Genomic DNA, 16832 nt, shown 5'->3' on the forward strand with positions numbered 1-16832 from the left:
TCTGTCTGGATTACTATGGATGTACTTTGTAACCCGTTCTGGGCTCCTTTGGGAGGATGGGCTAAAAAATGGAATAAATAAATAACTTCAACACCATATCTGAAGCCTGGTGGCCGTTTGGCAGCCTACTCAAAACACTGACATGCAAATCATTCCATGGTTTTTGTTAAAGTGCTGTTGAAGATCCCATTGCCAACAGGAAGATATTGGACTGGGCTGCTTGGATTGACTGGGAGCCATTTGCTATTTTCCTAAAATGTTGCACTCTTTTTGACACCTAATTCCCTGGAGAGCATTCAGTGCGCCTAATAGCATCAGTAAAGAAAGGGGGGGGGGAGGGGGAGGCAGCTGCATCAGAGTGACACAGTGAAGAGATTCTTCCCTGCTGTGTTCCAAGTGTCCCCATTGTCCATTTACTGCTGACCTCACTGCTGTGTCCTCCATGCTGCACTGACCTCCTGTGTGTATGAGATTAAAAAAAATATTTGTCCACTCTTCAAGTGGATGAGCTTTGGAATTTGTTGGCAATTCAGACTTTGTCCACTTGCAGAGAGAAAAAAAGGTTTTTTAACTTTCTGGTCAATAATGAACTTTTTTATGGTCAATGCAATATACTACATAAGGGACCAAGAGTGAGCCAAGCCTGCTTGATTATATTGGAACAGAAGCTGTTGGATTCTGTTTCCAACCATTTACCCATCTAAACTTTGATTCTGGCTAGACCATGGGGGGGGGGGGGGGGGTCCGTGAGGAAGTGTGGCAGAGTGCCTGTAAACACAAACAGTCACATTTCCTTTAGCGATGTTGGCATGCTGAATCATCCCCCTGCTGGGGCAGAGGAAGAATCCTGGTGCTGCGGGGGAAGTTTCTCCACCCTCTCAAATAAATACTGTTGTTTTACTGCAGCTCCCCCCCCCCCCCCTAAGCACACTGAACAGTGCCAACACCAAAGATATTTTTTAAACTGAGAAGCCCAACTACAATAATGTCATGAATTGTGATCGGGCCAATAAGTCTTAAATATATGAACAAGTGATGGGTGAGAGTGGTAGAGGGTTGCCAGATTAGAGCTAAACAATATAAGAGACAATTAGGAAATTGCAACTTTAAAAAACCTGATTCTTGCAACCTTTTCGACATGACGTATAAATTTCATAATTGTAGTACATAGGTTTTAGGGTTTTCACCCCACAACATTGTTTCTTGTCTCACAAGGATTTACAAATGTGTTCGGCTGTGCTAATCTTCGTGCCTACTCTTTTTTCTGGTGGGTGGCATTTAAGCCCAGACAATGCCCATCTGTTTAGCTGAGTGACACCCATCCTGCCTCCAACAAGCACTTTGCAGCAAGACTAACCGGCTTGCAGTTCTCAATCTCCTCCTTACTCTTGCTTTGGTGGAGACAAACCATATCCACCCTTCTCCAGTCTTCTGGAACCACTCCCAACTCTAAAATGCATTGAAAAGGTCAGGCAGCAAAGCTGCCACAATTCTCCTACGTTTCACCTTTGGATGTATGCTCGCTCCTCAAAAATACAGTAGTCCTTTGATTAAGGTGCGGTAAGTGCTAACGTGTGCGAATGTGTCCATAGGATATAATGGACTCGTTCACACGCGTTAGCATTCAGCACATGCTACACCAGCTAACGCACTTTAGTAAAAGGACCCCATAGTCTTCTGAAAATATTTATTTAAAAAACTTTTATACCGCATAAGTGTATATATAAACATACATAAAAATAAAACCAATACTTACATCAAAATCATCAAAAATCACTACATTCTACAGCAAATTACCAACGCCTTAATAATCAATAGTTCAAGGTCTACCTCTTTTCCAGTCCAATTTCTTCTGCAGTCCTAATCCCAGCCCTTCATCTGTGAACATAGAACAGAAATATGATTCTATCAGGGTTCTTCAAAAAGTTTCCACACTTTCATATTTTTATCCATGCAAGCCGGCTCACCTTGTAGGTAGTGAGGAAATTGGCTTTTGAGATATTTAATAAATAAAGTGCGGAAACTTTGTGAAGATCCCTTATACATTATCCTTATCAGCTTCTACAAATTCCTCCAGTGTACCCTTGAGCTTCACAATGTCACTTTTGTACTTTCTTTTTTTCACTCTCGTATTGGCAATTTTTTTCTTCCATTTGCATCTTTGCTTTCCTGACTACTTTTCTGGCTTCTTTTAGCTTTTCCAGATATGGTTGCTTGTCTTCCTCTTTCTGTGATCTCTTGTGTTTTTCCTTACCTTTTCAGCTACAAAGCTATTTCAAGTTGTTAAATCACAAGAGGATTGTGCAAAATTACGAGATTGGACATCGAAATGGCAAATAACATTTAATGTGAGCAAGTGCAATGTGAAGCATGTGGGAAAGAGAAACCTGAACTATTGCTCTGTGATGCAAGGTTCCACATTAGGAGTCACCACCCAGAAAAAGGCTCTAGGTGTCATCATTGATGATACATTGAACCCTTCTGTTCAGTATGCATTGGTGGCAAAGAAAACAATGTTAGGAATTATTAGGAAAACAATATGCCTTCGTATTGTTCTAAGTTGCAACCACACCTCGAATATTGTGTGCAATTTTAGTCAATATGTTGTTTTCACTTTGCTTCCTCCACCCATTGGTCTTCTGGTTCATATAGAAACATGATGGCAGATAAAGGCCAAATGGCCCATCCAGATAGGACTGACTTTTATGCCATCACTTAACCAGTGAAGTGTCAACTCTGCCCCCAGAACATCCTCAAAATGGCTGATTATCAGTTCGGCGCTACTGCTTGCTCTCAGTGGTACTAATCGGTTAAATGCTGCTAGAAATTAGTGGTTAGCCCCAAACAGGTGATTTAACTGACCAAGAGCCATTTCTGGACAGTTAAATCAATTTGACTATCCCCACTTCTTTTTTGTGTATAAAGGAAGACCAGTATTAAAATTAAATGAACTTGATCTAACCCTGGCAATCTCTTGCACTGTAACAAAGAGATCACACCATCCATTTCATTTAAATAATAATAATAACTTTATAATAATAACTTTATTTTGTATACCGCAATACCAGAAGCAGTTCAGAGTGGTTTACAGAGGAAGAGACTGTACATAGTTACAGAAGGTATTGTCAATTACATTAATAAAATACTGTAATTTGAATTACATTAGTGAGCCGAGAGAGGTTAGGAGTTAATTGGGAATATGACAGATATACAATAATTTCTCAGAGATGCAACCAGTTGGGAAGGAGTCAAAGAAATTTGTCAAATAGGTAGGTTTTGATTGATTTCCTGAAGGATTGGTAGGAGGGTGTATTTGAAATGACTGTGTGCGCCTGCTTCAAATCCTGAGTGAACCATTAAGCAAAAGCAAAGCAGAGATTTTTTCAGTTTTCTGAATCGAAGAAGAGACTGTTTTCTTTGAAGGGTTCTCCGAAGCAGCAATATTTGCGAAACTTCACGGTTACCGCTCCCTCGCTCTGGAACTCTTTACCAAATTCTTTACGTGAAGAAACAACACAAAACTAAAAACATTTTTCTTTACTGACGCTTATGGACTATAAGTGTTCTACGATGCACATTCCCCTTCTCTCGTTTTTCCCTTTTATGTTCTTTTTATCTCTATATTGTGGATGTACGTCTCCTCAGTCTGTTTCATGTACTAATCTACCCCAGTAATGTTTTACCCACTAATAGTTATTTTATTTTAAATTTAATGTACATTACATATTACTTTTTTAAAATTATTATTTATTTATCATTTTCAAATTACAAATCAAGTATCCACTTGTACAGAAAGATAAAGATAAGCCAATAAAAAGTATTAAATTAACATATCAAATACGAAAATTAATGCAGCTTAACTTCAGCTCAAGTCCACAATTGGGATCCAAGGTATAAATAGCGAGAAATAAGGAAATATAATTAACTAAATTGCTATATAAAGGAAAAACAGGCCCATTAGGCTGAGACAGGATAACAAATAATCAATATAGCCTTCATATTTCCCCTTCAACCTGGGGTACTGTAGACAGGAATGTTGTCAGCTGGCTTGGATCAAATAAAACATATTTTTTCCTACAATATTGTATCACATTTACATGGGTGACGGAGAAAAAAGGTGGCCTGAAGAGCTGTAACTCCTGGTTTTAAAAGGAGAAATTTCCATCTCCCTTTTTGTGTATCCCGTGCCAGATCTGGAAAAATCAATATCTTAAGTCCAAAAATTTTTTTTGTCTATTTTTAAAGAAAAGCCTAAGCAGCCAGTTTTTATCTGTGATAAGAAGCGTTGCCAATTCTATATTGGAAAGTTCCAACATTGCTGAAACATCAAGAGGTTGCTGGTCCCTTTCTTGTGATTGTAATTGTTCATCTCTTTTAATTGGTAAATAATAAACCTGAGTAAGTGGTGACAACGTATCCTCAGGGATTTCCAAAATTTCCATCATGTAACGTTTCATTATATCCCTTGGCGTTATTGTTGCAATCCTTGGAAAATTAACCAATCTAAGATTGTTATTACGAGAAAAATTTTCTAGGTATTCCAGCCTTCTTCTCAAGTTAGTGTTATCCTTAATTAATGTTTCTCTAATCTGTTTAGATACTTTCAGTTTTTGATGGATATTCACTAAAGAGTTTTTTGTATCATCTATTTCAGCTTTCATATTTTTAACAAAAGTTTCTTAGGCGATAAATTTATCTCCCAGCTGGGGTTTAATTGACTTTGCCAAGTCTCCCACAAGATCCCAAAGAGGATCCAAAGTTACTTCTCTGGGGTTTTCTATCTTATAGGAAACACTTGTAGAATAAGAAATCTCACCAGTTGGCATCCTCTCTTGAACAGCCCTACCCAGGGTTCGGTTTACCTCTAGAGCTGCTGAACTCTCAGATTCCACAGAACTCTCCTGCAGACAAAGGGAGTTCGTTTCCATACTACCTTCCATGTTCTTTGTGGCCTCCGAGGGAGAATACTGCCCACTCTCCGGAAGTACCTCCTCTCGTGGGGAGCTGGTAATCTGAGGAGGAAGGGGAGGTGCTTTGGCGTCGGGGCTCAAGATTGCTTTCGTATCGCCTCTCCGGTGAGTCTCCGATGCCCACGGCGTCTCCTGCATACGCCGCAGAAGTTCCTCGATGTTGCCGAACGTCGCTGCTCCAGGCTGCCGCAAGGCTCCAGCGGCACTACGACCTCTTTGTTTCGGCACTGGAGAGGAAGTAACAGTCTGAGGCAGCAGCGCAAAAGTTGTTGGAGGTAAGAATCTGCGGCGTGTTGCTCAGCCAGCAGGGTCTGCGGCCATCTTGGATCACCTGCATTTCAGTTTCTCACATATTACTTTTATTGATGTACACCACCTAGAGGTCTGATTACATATATATATATATATTTTTTTTTAAATAAACTTGAATAAGTGAAAATTTTTTGAACAATTAAACATTTGCATATATATAAGAAAGAAAGCATAGAAAGTGCAATGATTGAGTATATGAGCCACATTTGGTCTCACAATTACATCAAATTCTCTGAGCACTTTGGTAATGTTATATTCATTTATTTTTTAAAATTTAAATCCCGCATATCCAGAAATTCTATGCATAATAAAACATAAAAATACACTGTAAAAGCAGATTGGGGTCCTTTTACTAAGGCGCGCTAACCGTTTTAGTACGAGCTAAATATTAGCACGCTCTAAACATTAACGCGTCCATGGATGCGATAGCGTTCAGCACTCTAAAACGGCTAGCGCACCTTAGTAACATGGAGCACACTTTTTGATACAGATTGCGCCTCTGATCTAGCAGTATCATATTAGGCTGGGTCAAATCCTGAGTGGACATAGCAAGCTGCTTAGGGCAGATTTGAGAACTAAATCAGTTTTGACTCTGAAAACACAGAGGAGAACCAGCCTGCGGAACACCCTGTTCCCACAGCAATAAGTTGAAGATATCCCTGGGTTAAGTTAGAGGACCACAGCGACATGCTTTCTGCACGTAATTTACAATGAATTTCCAGTATGACTGGGAAGGTCACAGGTATGAGCAGGGACAACTCCTGCCTACATCAGTGCCAGCTTTAAATCACTAGTGCAGATAAGAACGCTTTATCAGTAATTGAAGGCTGTTTTTATTGAACCATTTCAAGGTCTTATACAAGAGCAAATCATCATATGGTTGTTCTTATGAGCACTTATGTACTATCCAGGTCTCTTCCCCAAAGAGCTTATCATCTACAATAGTAGCAGAAGGGACAGGAGATAACGTGACTTCACCAAGGTCAGTGCATGAAGTGGAAGCTGAAACCTAGTCCTCAGTCCAATACTCTCGCTCTAATCCAGGGGTTCTCGGCTCCATCCTTAGGACGCTACTACTACTATTTATCACATATATAGCACTGAAAGGTGTACGCAGGTGACGAATCAGGACAATAGCCCCCATCGCAATCCCTCCCCAAATTAGATCTTGTAAACTGTTAACCTCTAATCTCTAACTATGAATGTTCCTTTCAATTTATGGAATTTTTCTAATTCATTGTAAACCACATGGAACTTCACGGTCCTGCAGTATATAAACTGTTGTTATTATTTTTATTGTTGCTACTATCAGATATTCACTGCTACACTCTGTAATTCGATGTCTGTGCAGTTTCTCTTCATTGTAAACCGCCTAGAAGTCGCAAGATTGTTGGCGGTATATAAGAATAAAGTTATTATTATTATTACGCAGCGCTGTACATTTTCACATTTAATAGACGGTCCCTGCTCAGAAGAGCTTACAATCTAACTTGGACAGACAAACATGACATATAGGGTTGGGCATGCAGAACCCAGGTGAGAGGAGTTAGGAGTCGAAAGCACTCCAGCCAGTCAGGTTTTCAAGGGTATCCATGGTGAATATGCATGAGCTGGATCTGCATACACTGCCTTCATGATATGCAAAGCCAATCATGTATATTAATTAAGGGTATCAGGAACACCTGACTGACTGGGTTGAAAATCCCTGCTGTAACCATTAAGCCATTGCCTTAGGAAGTGGCTATATGAGTAACAACCAGTGGCTTAGTAAGGAGGATGAAGTCTGCCCAGGGCACGGTCTTCCTAAGGACGTGGCATCGCACCTCTCCTCCTCTCTGCCTCCCCCACCCTGCTCCTCTCCTTGCCACATGCGTGCGCCCCTTACCTTCCTCCATACCTTTTTTTACTTCCCCGACAAAAGGTTGCTGCCCGCGTCGACATTGGCACTCTCGCTGATGTCACATCCGGGACCCGCACCTAGGATGTGATGTCAAAGGTTGAGCTGTTACTGATGTTGGCCAGAGAAGTTAAAAAGGTACGGGGAAGGGGGCACATGTGCGACGGGGGAGCAGAGAAGGGGCGCCAACACTCTGGGCGCCGCTCACCCTTACTCCATCACTGGTAATAACTGAACAAAACAAGAGGACCTGGGATAGGCACATGGGATCTCTCAGAGAGAGAAAGAGATCATGGTTTCTGCGGATGGGCAGACTAGATGGGCCATTTGGCCTTTATCTGCCATCATTTTTCTATAACCATAAAGCTCTATGACCTCACAATGCACATGTAAAGAACCTTAGCCTATAGGAAGAGGAGATGCAAATGTTAAGGGAGAGGAGGAGATTGTGGATGCTGCAGATGGGCCATTTGGTCTTTATCTGCCATCGTGTTTCTATAACCATAAAGCTCTATGACCTCACAATGCAGGTGTAAAGAGCCTTAACCAATAGGAAGAGGAGATGCAAATGTTAAGAGCCTTAGCCAATAGGGAGAGGAGAAGATAGTGGATGCTGTAGATGGGCAGAGTAGATGGGTCATCATGTTTCTATGGATGTTCGTGGAGCTGTGTCCATAAAGTTTATTTTTTCCAACCCAACAGAATGTTAGAAAGAAATTATATATGAGATTGACAACGTTTCTCTGTCTATGGGCAAAATAACTCTGAAAATTGAACAGCACAGGACCAAATTTAGTATGGTGGAAAAAAGGGAGAAAAAGAATCAACATTTGAAAATCAGCCAAATTGCACTAGGCCAGGGGTAGGCAATTCCGGTCCTCGAGAGCCGGAGCCAGGTCAGGTTTTCAGGATATCCACAATGAATATGTATGAGATGGATTTGCATGCACTGCCTCCTTGAGATGCAAATCTATCTCATGCATATTTATTGTGGATATCCTGAAAACCTGACCTGGCTCTGGCTCTCGAGGACCGGAATTGCCTACCTCTGCATTAGGGAATCAGTTTTTAAATTGCATTGAATGAGGCTGTCTGAGTTGTCTGGAAAATGTGTTTATATTTCCATGTGTATGAAATTTATGAGTATTTTTATATAACTGCCCCAAAGAATTTTTTGGGAAAGATAGATGGGGAAAAAAACAAATGAAATGAAAAGGTTCCAGAGAAATAAAGTTTCTCTCTAAAAAAAAAAAATGACCCAATACATTACTACAGAAGAAGGAGTTTCAGTTTATGCCTCAGAATGGAAACTTAGGATAGTCAGTTAGGGAATTGCTCCTTTCAAACTGCCTCACCCTGTCACAGACATACACAAAGCAACACGCAAGCAGAGACACATAAACAGAACACACATGAGGCATGTTCTACATGATTTTCCCACCACACTCCTTTCTCTGCTAGGCTGACTCTTTGATTCACATATGTATTACATTTTCAGTATTCCAACCCAATGGATGTTGGAAAGAAATTATACATAAGGGGTTGAGAAGCCTGTCCATCTGGGAGCTGAATAACTATCTGAAAATTCAATATAAACAAATCAAATTTGGCATGGAGAAAACCAAATGAAAAAGGAGAAAGCAGTGGGAACGGACAATAAGCAATCCACCAGAACCAGCAGGCTATTTCAGTCCAAGATGTAATACAGCAAAGACCCGACACAGTACTGTGTTTGGCAAACCAATTCACCTGCATCAGGGGTCACTGAGTGAGAAGCTTCGTTGAAGAATACATCATACATATGAAAAACAATGGGGGATTAAGTGACTTGGAAAAGAAAACCAAGTGGTAAATGGGACTGTGCACATCAACCTTGGAATTAACAAGTTTATTAATGTCAACTCAATTAAAAACTGAGCACATATATAAATATAATGTCCTTTGTCTTTAGTGACCCGACACACTGAGGCAGGCCTCCAACTGGAGGCTGAAACACGGACCGTGTCAGGTCACTAAAGACAAAGGACACTAGGGGGCTCATAATCGAAAGTGAAAAACGTCCAAAGAACGTCCTAAGTCAGCACTTGGATGAACATTGTCAAAATACGTCCAAGTGCTGGTAATAAAACTGGGTTTTGGATGTATTTATATATGACCTAGGCCTTCACGGTACCGCTAAACGACCAGAGCTAAACAGGGCGTTTCAGGAGGAGTGTCGAGGGTGGGAATTGGGCGGAACATGGGCCGGCTTAGACTTAGTCGTACTGAATGTATAACCAAACGTTTTACAACACAGCATAGACAAAACTTGGACGTTGTGACTTAGGCCATTCAAAACATGGTCTAAGTCACAAAAACCAACTTAAAGTGACTAGATAAGCACAGCAAACACATAGTACAGATCCCCACACACTACCCCAGAGATCACTGACCCCCCCCCCCCCTAAAAATCGTAATCACAACTTTTAAATTCTACCTTCAGAACATCAGCACCTGGCAGCCTGGCATAAGAAAGCCTAGTCACGCTGCACAGAGGCTTCTTAAGTGGTCTTGGGGGTGGGTTAGGGACCCATGGAGAGGAGGCCCATGCCCATAAGCCACTGTAATGACTGCATTGATGGTGAAACGTGCACTCCCCTAAAAAAAACCCTCAAACCCTTTTGTACTGCCCTATAAGTGGCTTTTGCAGCCATAAGGACTATTGGGGTGGTAGATAGGTGGGTCTAGGAGATTCTGGAGATGGTTGTGGGGGGGCTCACCATTACAAAAAACAGCACGGGTCGACAGCCGCACGGAAAACGGACCCACGCAATGGAACTGCGCATGCGCGGCCTAGCGTTTTATTATATTAGATATATCTTTCCCTTTAACTGTTAAAGGAAAGTTTTATAAACTATAAAGAGTTTTACCTCATGCAAAATTGTCATTTCTTTAATAAGGCATTAACTATTTTTTCTGCGGCCCTCCAAGTACCTACAAATCCAAAATGTTGCCCCGCAAAGGGTTTGAGTTTGAGACCACTGTGATAGAGTGTATGAAACCCTGCCACTTGCCCTTCTTGACACTGCTACTCAGTCTCAGAATAAACCTCAGGAAAACCCGGCACTCCCCTTTCTGGCTAAATTGTTTCACAACCACAGCAGCAGTGAGAAAGAGGTTTCCTCAGGAAGGGGGAGAGAGGAGAAAAGTAGAAAACCAGGAAGTGACTCACTCAGGGGAACTTAAAAGGCCGAGCCTGACCCAGGAGGAGGGGTGTTTACTAGAGGGAACCTAGGAGCTGGAGAAGCTGGTTGAAGGGCCTTGCATTGACAGAGTTTGTAGGAGGTAAGACTCTACTGCATTTACCAACCCTGCATTTGTTCTAGTGCCTGCTAAGACCTGGGACATAATGCTGCCTAACTGTTCCCTGTACATGGAATAAAAACTGTTTGGGGCGTGGCATACCCTATGGAGAAGGGGACTTGTGTTTGACAAAGACTGAGAGAAAAGCCTAACTGTTTTATTTGAAGAACAAAACTTATAGGAGCCTGTGAAAAAACAGGCTCTGCACTACTGTTGAATAAAATAGTTTTTTTTCTTGAATGACCAGAGTGTGGTCTGTCTGTCCGGCTATGTAACTCTTCTCCTGAGCAAGCTGCCCCACTCTATCACAGGGGTGAAGAACTTATGTGCACGACAGAAGAGCGGGACTTGGATGTGATTGCTTTTACTGGTGCCACCACATTTAAAGCATTAACCAAACTATCATTCCATTGTGTTACCATTGCATCTACAGTATCCATTTCATTTAATTTTATATTTGGCAACCATTCCTTTTCTAATTCTTTAATATTAAATTGAGGTTTTATTCTATGTGTCTCCATTTGCTTTTTAATCTCGTAAATGGGCCTAAATACAAAAGATATGAAACTATTCTCAGACTAAACTACTTGGTCAACCTCTAATGCACCATCAAGCGATATATACATTCCTGAGACATAAAAACATGCCCTGCCTGATAAGTACTCACTTTTACAATCTGTTTTAATATCAGTGCAGACAATGTTACAAAACAATGTCAATTTCATCAGGCTCTATAGGAATATTAAAATCTCCTAAAATACAAATCTGAGTAAGATCAATGCATAACCCCATTAAAATATCTAAAAAGGGAAAACCATGCATTGCAGTCACTCATGGTGGTAAATATACTAAACATAAGACAACATTTTCATTCTTTATCACTACACATTCACCTAATTCCCACACCATTCTATCAATCAGTTTAAATTGAAGACTCATCCAAATAAAAAACACAACCGCTCCTCCCCTTTTACCTTTCCGACTTGCCCATTCCCAACTAAACCCAGGACAATGTTGTCTAGTCAATACCAAATCAGTTTCAAGAAACCACGCTTCTATAACACACAATATATCATATCCCTTCTCACTTAATAAATCATAAATTAAAACGGTCTTATTTCTTGCTGATCTCACATTTATTTCTCCACATTTAAATCCTCTACATAGAAATATAGAGTATGACAGCAGAAAAGGGCCGGCGGCCCAATAAGTCTGCCCACTCAAGAACCCTCCCTCAGCAAATTTGCCTCTCCCATGAGTCCGTCTTTTAAGCATGACTCTGTAGCAACCCCACTTGTTTGTCCCAACCTCTCTATAACATTCATTGTAGCTGTGTTGATAATTGTTTATTAATAGAAAATGGAAATAGCACAGTTACTTACCGTAACAGGTGTTATCCAGGGACAGCAGGCAGATATTCTTAACGCATGGGTGACGTCACCGACGGAGCCCCGGTACGGACATTTTACACTAGAAAGTTCTAGTTGGCCGCACCGCGCATGCGCGAGTGCCTTCCCGCCCGACGGAGGAGTGCGTGGTCCCCAGTTAAGATAAGCCAGCTAAGAAGCCAACCCGGGGAGGTGGGTGGGTCGTAAGAATATCTGCCTGCAGTCCCTGGATAACACCTGTTACGGTAAGTAACTGTGCTTTATCCCAGGACAAGCAGGCAGCATATTCTTAACGCATGGGTGACCTCTAAGCTAACAGAGAGGGAGGAGGGATGGTTGGCCATTAGGAAAATAAATTGTGTAACACAGATTGGCCGAAGTGCCCATCCCGTCTGGAGAAGGCATCCAGACAGTAGTGAGTAGTGAATGTGAACTGAGGACCAAGTGGCCGCCTTGCAGATTTCCTCGATGGGCGTGGAACGGAGGAAAGCCACAGAAGCAGCCATAGCTCTGACCCTGTGGGCCGTGACCAGTGTTCCCGCTAAGCTGCGCTGGCGTGCGCTGGCGCACAAAATATTACATCGCAGCGCACAAGTTTCTCGTCACAGCGCACACACGCGTCGCAAAGGTAAGGGGAGGCTGGGGGAGGAATCGGACGTCGGGGTGGGGGTGCGAGGGTTCACGGTCCTCTGTTCTCCCTAGAGTGCGGCTCGTCTAGAGCAGTGGTGCCCAACCTGCTTCCCTTCCCTTCTCACTGCTGCCATCGGGGATCAGGCCGACACCGTGTCTTTGATCTCCCTGCTTCTCTTCCCTGCTGGGCTGACCAACTCTCGTGGCGGCCCGACGTCAAGAGGACGTCAAGAGGACGTTCTGGCTAGCCAATCACTGCCTGGCTGCCCGGAACGTCCTTTCCGACGTTAGAATTGACGTCGGGCGGCGAGAGTTGATAGGCCCTGTGCAGAAGAGAAGCAGGGAGATTTCGGCCTGTTCCCGATTGCGGCAGCAGCAGCCTATTCCGCGGCGGTGGTGGCATGGGGAGGTAGGAAGGAAGAAAGAAAGAAAGAAGGTGGGGTGGGGGGGACAGGGAGCCAGAAAAAAAAGCAAAAAATGGGGCACGGAGGAAGGAAGGAAGAAAGAAAGAAGGGGGGGGGGACAGGGAACCAGAAACAAAGCAAAAAAATGGGGCATAGAATCAGAGAAAGACAGACAGAGAAAGAAAGAAAAAGTTGGGGGAGGGAATGAGGTCTGGAGGAGAGGAAGCATACAGGAGGCTGAAAGAAGGGAAGAAATATTGGATGCACAGTCAGAAGAATAAAGTGCAACAAGATGAAATTACCAAACAAAGGTAGGAAAATGATTTTATTTTTAATTTAGTGATCAAAATGTGTCTGAATTTATATATGCTGTCTATATTTTGCACTATGGCCCCCTTTTACTAAATTGCAATAGTGTTTTTTAGCGCAGGGAGCCTATGAGCGTCGAGAGCAGCGCTGGGCATTTAGCACAGTTCCCTGCGCTAAAAACTGCTATTGTGGTTTAATAAAAAGGATGGGGGGTATATTTGTCTATTTTTGTATGGTTGTTACTGAGGTGACAATGCATAGAGTCATCTGCCTTGACTTCTTTGAAAAAAACCCAGAATAGGAATGATAATTAACATTTTCTCAGCATATAGTGTGCTTTGTGTTTTTTAATTTTATTTTTGGTAGATCATTTTGACTTGGTCATTTTAAAGTAGCTCGCAAGCCCAAAAAGTTTGGGCATCTCTGAGCTAGAGCGTTGAAACTGTGTATTTCTATTTTATCCCCCCTTTTACAAAACTGTGGAGCGTTTTTTAGCGCCAGCCGTGGTGGTAGCAGCTCTGATGCTCAGAATTCTATGAGCGTCAGGGCTGTTACCACCGTGGCTAAAATCCACAGTACAGTTTTGTAAAAGGGGGAGGGGTTAGTTTGTGATGACATATTCCATACTAGGCGAAGGTGTTTTCTGTGTTCTGTGTGTTTGAAAGACATGGTTTTCATTAGCAGTTCCAATACTCTGGATCCTTTCACTATTTTGGTTGTATACAAATGATTGTAGATATGGATTTTTTTCTACACCAAATGTTTTTACTCTGATTCTATGTGTTTGAACTGCTTTCTGTATATTTCTCATAATATTCAATAAAATTATTGAACTAAAAAAAAAAAAGACATGGTTTTCTGTTAGGATTGACAATGTAGGATTGATCTGTGCTGGTCTGGCTTGTTTAGTTTTACAATGGGTGTATTGATGTACTGCTCACTGCAATATGTAAGATGCTGCCTTTTCCTAGGTACTCATGTGTGACGTGTGGTTTGTTACTAAAAATCATGTTTTTCTTACAGATGGGGGGGGGTGCCAAAAAATGATGGGCCCCGGATGTTACATATGCTAGGTACGCCACTGTATGTAAAGATACCAGAAAGCTGGCGTAGCAAAAACTTCTAAGTTTTGAGTATTTAACCCTCCCACAATCTCACGGGCACTCGTTTCAAGTTTATTGAGATTTTGATTTAAACGCAATATCAAATATTTTCAATGCGTATAACAAAAATAAATTTGGGGAAATAAATAAAACCATTTGAACAATAAACATACAAACATATCCATAGATGATTAAAATTACATAAGTAGTACAAGGATAAACTACATTTGTTTAAAAATGCATCCTCCGCACCTGCTCATAAATTTGTGGAGTATGTAACTTGTCGCTCATGCATATTTTTTTTTGCACACACCTCATCAAACCTTAGAGGGAACATTGGCCGTGACAGTACCTTCCAGTGAGAGACCGGCCCGAGCATAACAGAATGCAATGCAGGCAGCAAGCCAGTTGGAAAGCGTCCGTTTGGAGACAGGACGACCTAGACGGTTAGGGTCGAAGGACAAAAGGAGCTGAGGAGATGAGCGGTGAGCCCTGGTACGGTCAAGGTAATAAGCAAGGGCACGCTTACAGTCCAGCGTGTGCAACGCCTGTTCCCCAGGATGAGAATGGGGCTTAGGGAAAAAGACAGGCAACACAATGGACTGGTTGAGGTGAAATTCCGAGACCACCTTGGGAAGGAATTTAGGATGGGTACGCAGAACCACCTTGTCATGGTGAAAAACAGTGAAAGGTGGGTCGGCGACCAGTGCATGCAGCTCACTAACCCTCCTGGCAGAGGTGATGGCAATGAGGAAAAGCACCTTCCATGTAAGAAATTTGAGTGAAGTTGTGGCAAGAGGCTCAAACGGAGGTTTCATGAGTGCTGATAAAACCACATTCAGGTCCCAGACGACTGGAGGAGGCTTCAGAGGTGGTTTGACATTGAAGAGGCCTCTCATGAACCGGGAAACCAGGGAATGAGCCATAAGAGGTTTTCCGAGGATAGGCTCATGGAACGCAGTGATGGCACTGAGGTGGACTCTGATGGAGGTCGACTTGAGGCCAGCGTTGGAGAGAGAGAGCAAATAGTCCAGTACGGTTTCCACCGCCAATGAGGTGGGATCATGATGATGAAGCAGACACCAAGAGGAGAGCCGGGTCCACTTCTGATGGTAACACTGGAGGGTGGCCAGTTTCCTGGAGGCATCCAGAATGCGACGGATAGGCTGAGATAGATTCTCTGGAGAGGTCAGCCCGAGAGAAACCAAGCTGTCAGGTGGAGCGAGGACAGATTGGGATGTAGTAGAGACTGATGCTGTTGAGTAAGTAGAGTAGGAAACACAGGAAGAGGAATGGGCTCCCTGGAGCTGAGCTGGAGTAGGAGGGAGAACCAGTGTTGGCGAGGCCATCGAGGGGCGATGAGAATCATGGTGGCTTTGTCCCTGCGGAGTTTGAATAACGTCCGCAACATCAGAGGTAGAGGAGGAAAGGCATAGAGGAACCGATCCGTCCAGTTGAGCAGGAATGCATCCGGGGCCAGATGATGAGGAGAGAAGAGTCTGGAACAGAAAAGGGGCAGCTGATGGTTGTGAGGAGCTGCAAAGAGGTCCACCTGAGGAGTGCCCCACCGAGCAAAGATGGAGCGGAGTGTGGGAGGATCCAGAGTCCACTCCTGAGGTTGAAGGATGCGGCTGAGATTGTCGGCCAGGGAGTTCTGTTCGCCCTGGATATAGACAGCCTTGAAGAAGAGACTGCGGGCCGTGGCCCAGGTCCAGATGCGGATGGCCTCCTGACAGAGGAGGGGAGATCCGGTGCCACCTTGCTTGTTTATGTAGTACATGGCGACTTGGTTGTCTGTGCACAGGAGAAGAACCTGAGGGTAGAGAAGGTGCTGGAAGGCCTTGAGGGCATAGAACATGGCCCTGAGTTCCAGGAAATTGATGTGATGTTGACGTTCCTGAGGGGTCCAGAGTCCCTGAGTGCGAAGGTCTCAAAGGTGAGCTCCCCATGCATAGGGGGAGGCATCTGTGGTTATGATCATGGAGGGAGGGGGTAGATGAAAGAGTAGACCTCTGGAAAGATTGGAGGAGTTCAACCACCATTGAAGAGATTGCTGAAGAGACGATGTCACAGAGATGGGATGAGAAAGAGGATCCGTGGTCTGTGACCATTGGTTGGCTAGAGTCCACTGAGGTGTCCTGAGGTGGAGTCGCGCCAGAGGAAGCAAATGGACCGTCGATGCCATGTGGCCCAGGAGGACCATCATCTGCCGAGCTGGAATGGAGTGACGGAGCACCTGACGGCAGAGGTGGAGCAGAGTTCGTTGGCAGTCGGAGGGGAGAAACGCCCTCATCAGAGTGGTGTCGAGAACGGCTCCAATGAACTGAAGTCGCTGTGTGGGAAGTAGATGCGACTTGGGGTAGTTGATCTCGAACCCCAGGAGATGGAGGAAGGAGATGGTGTACTGAGTGGCTTGTAGCACAAGTGGAGACGTAGGTGCTTTTACCAACCAATCGTCCAAGTAGGGGAACACCTGG

The sequence above is a fragment of the Geotrypetes seraphini genome, chromosome 2 (genome assembly GCF_902459505.1).
Source record: "Geotrypetes seraphini chromosome 2, aGeoSer1.1, whole genome shotgun sequence".
NCBI classification, from domain to species: domain Eukaryota; kingdom Metazoa; phylum Chordata; class Amphibia; order Gymnophiona; family Dermophiidae; genus Geotrypetes; species Geotrypetes seraphini.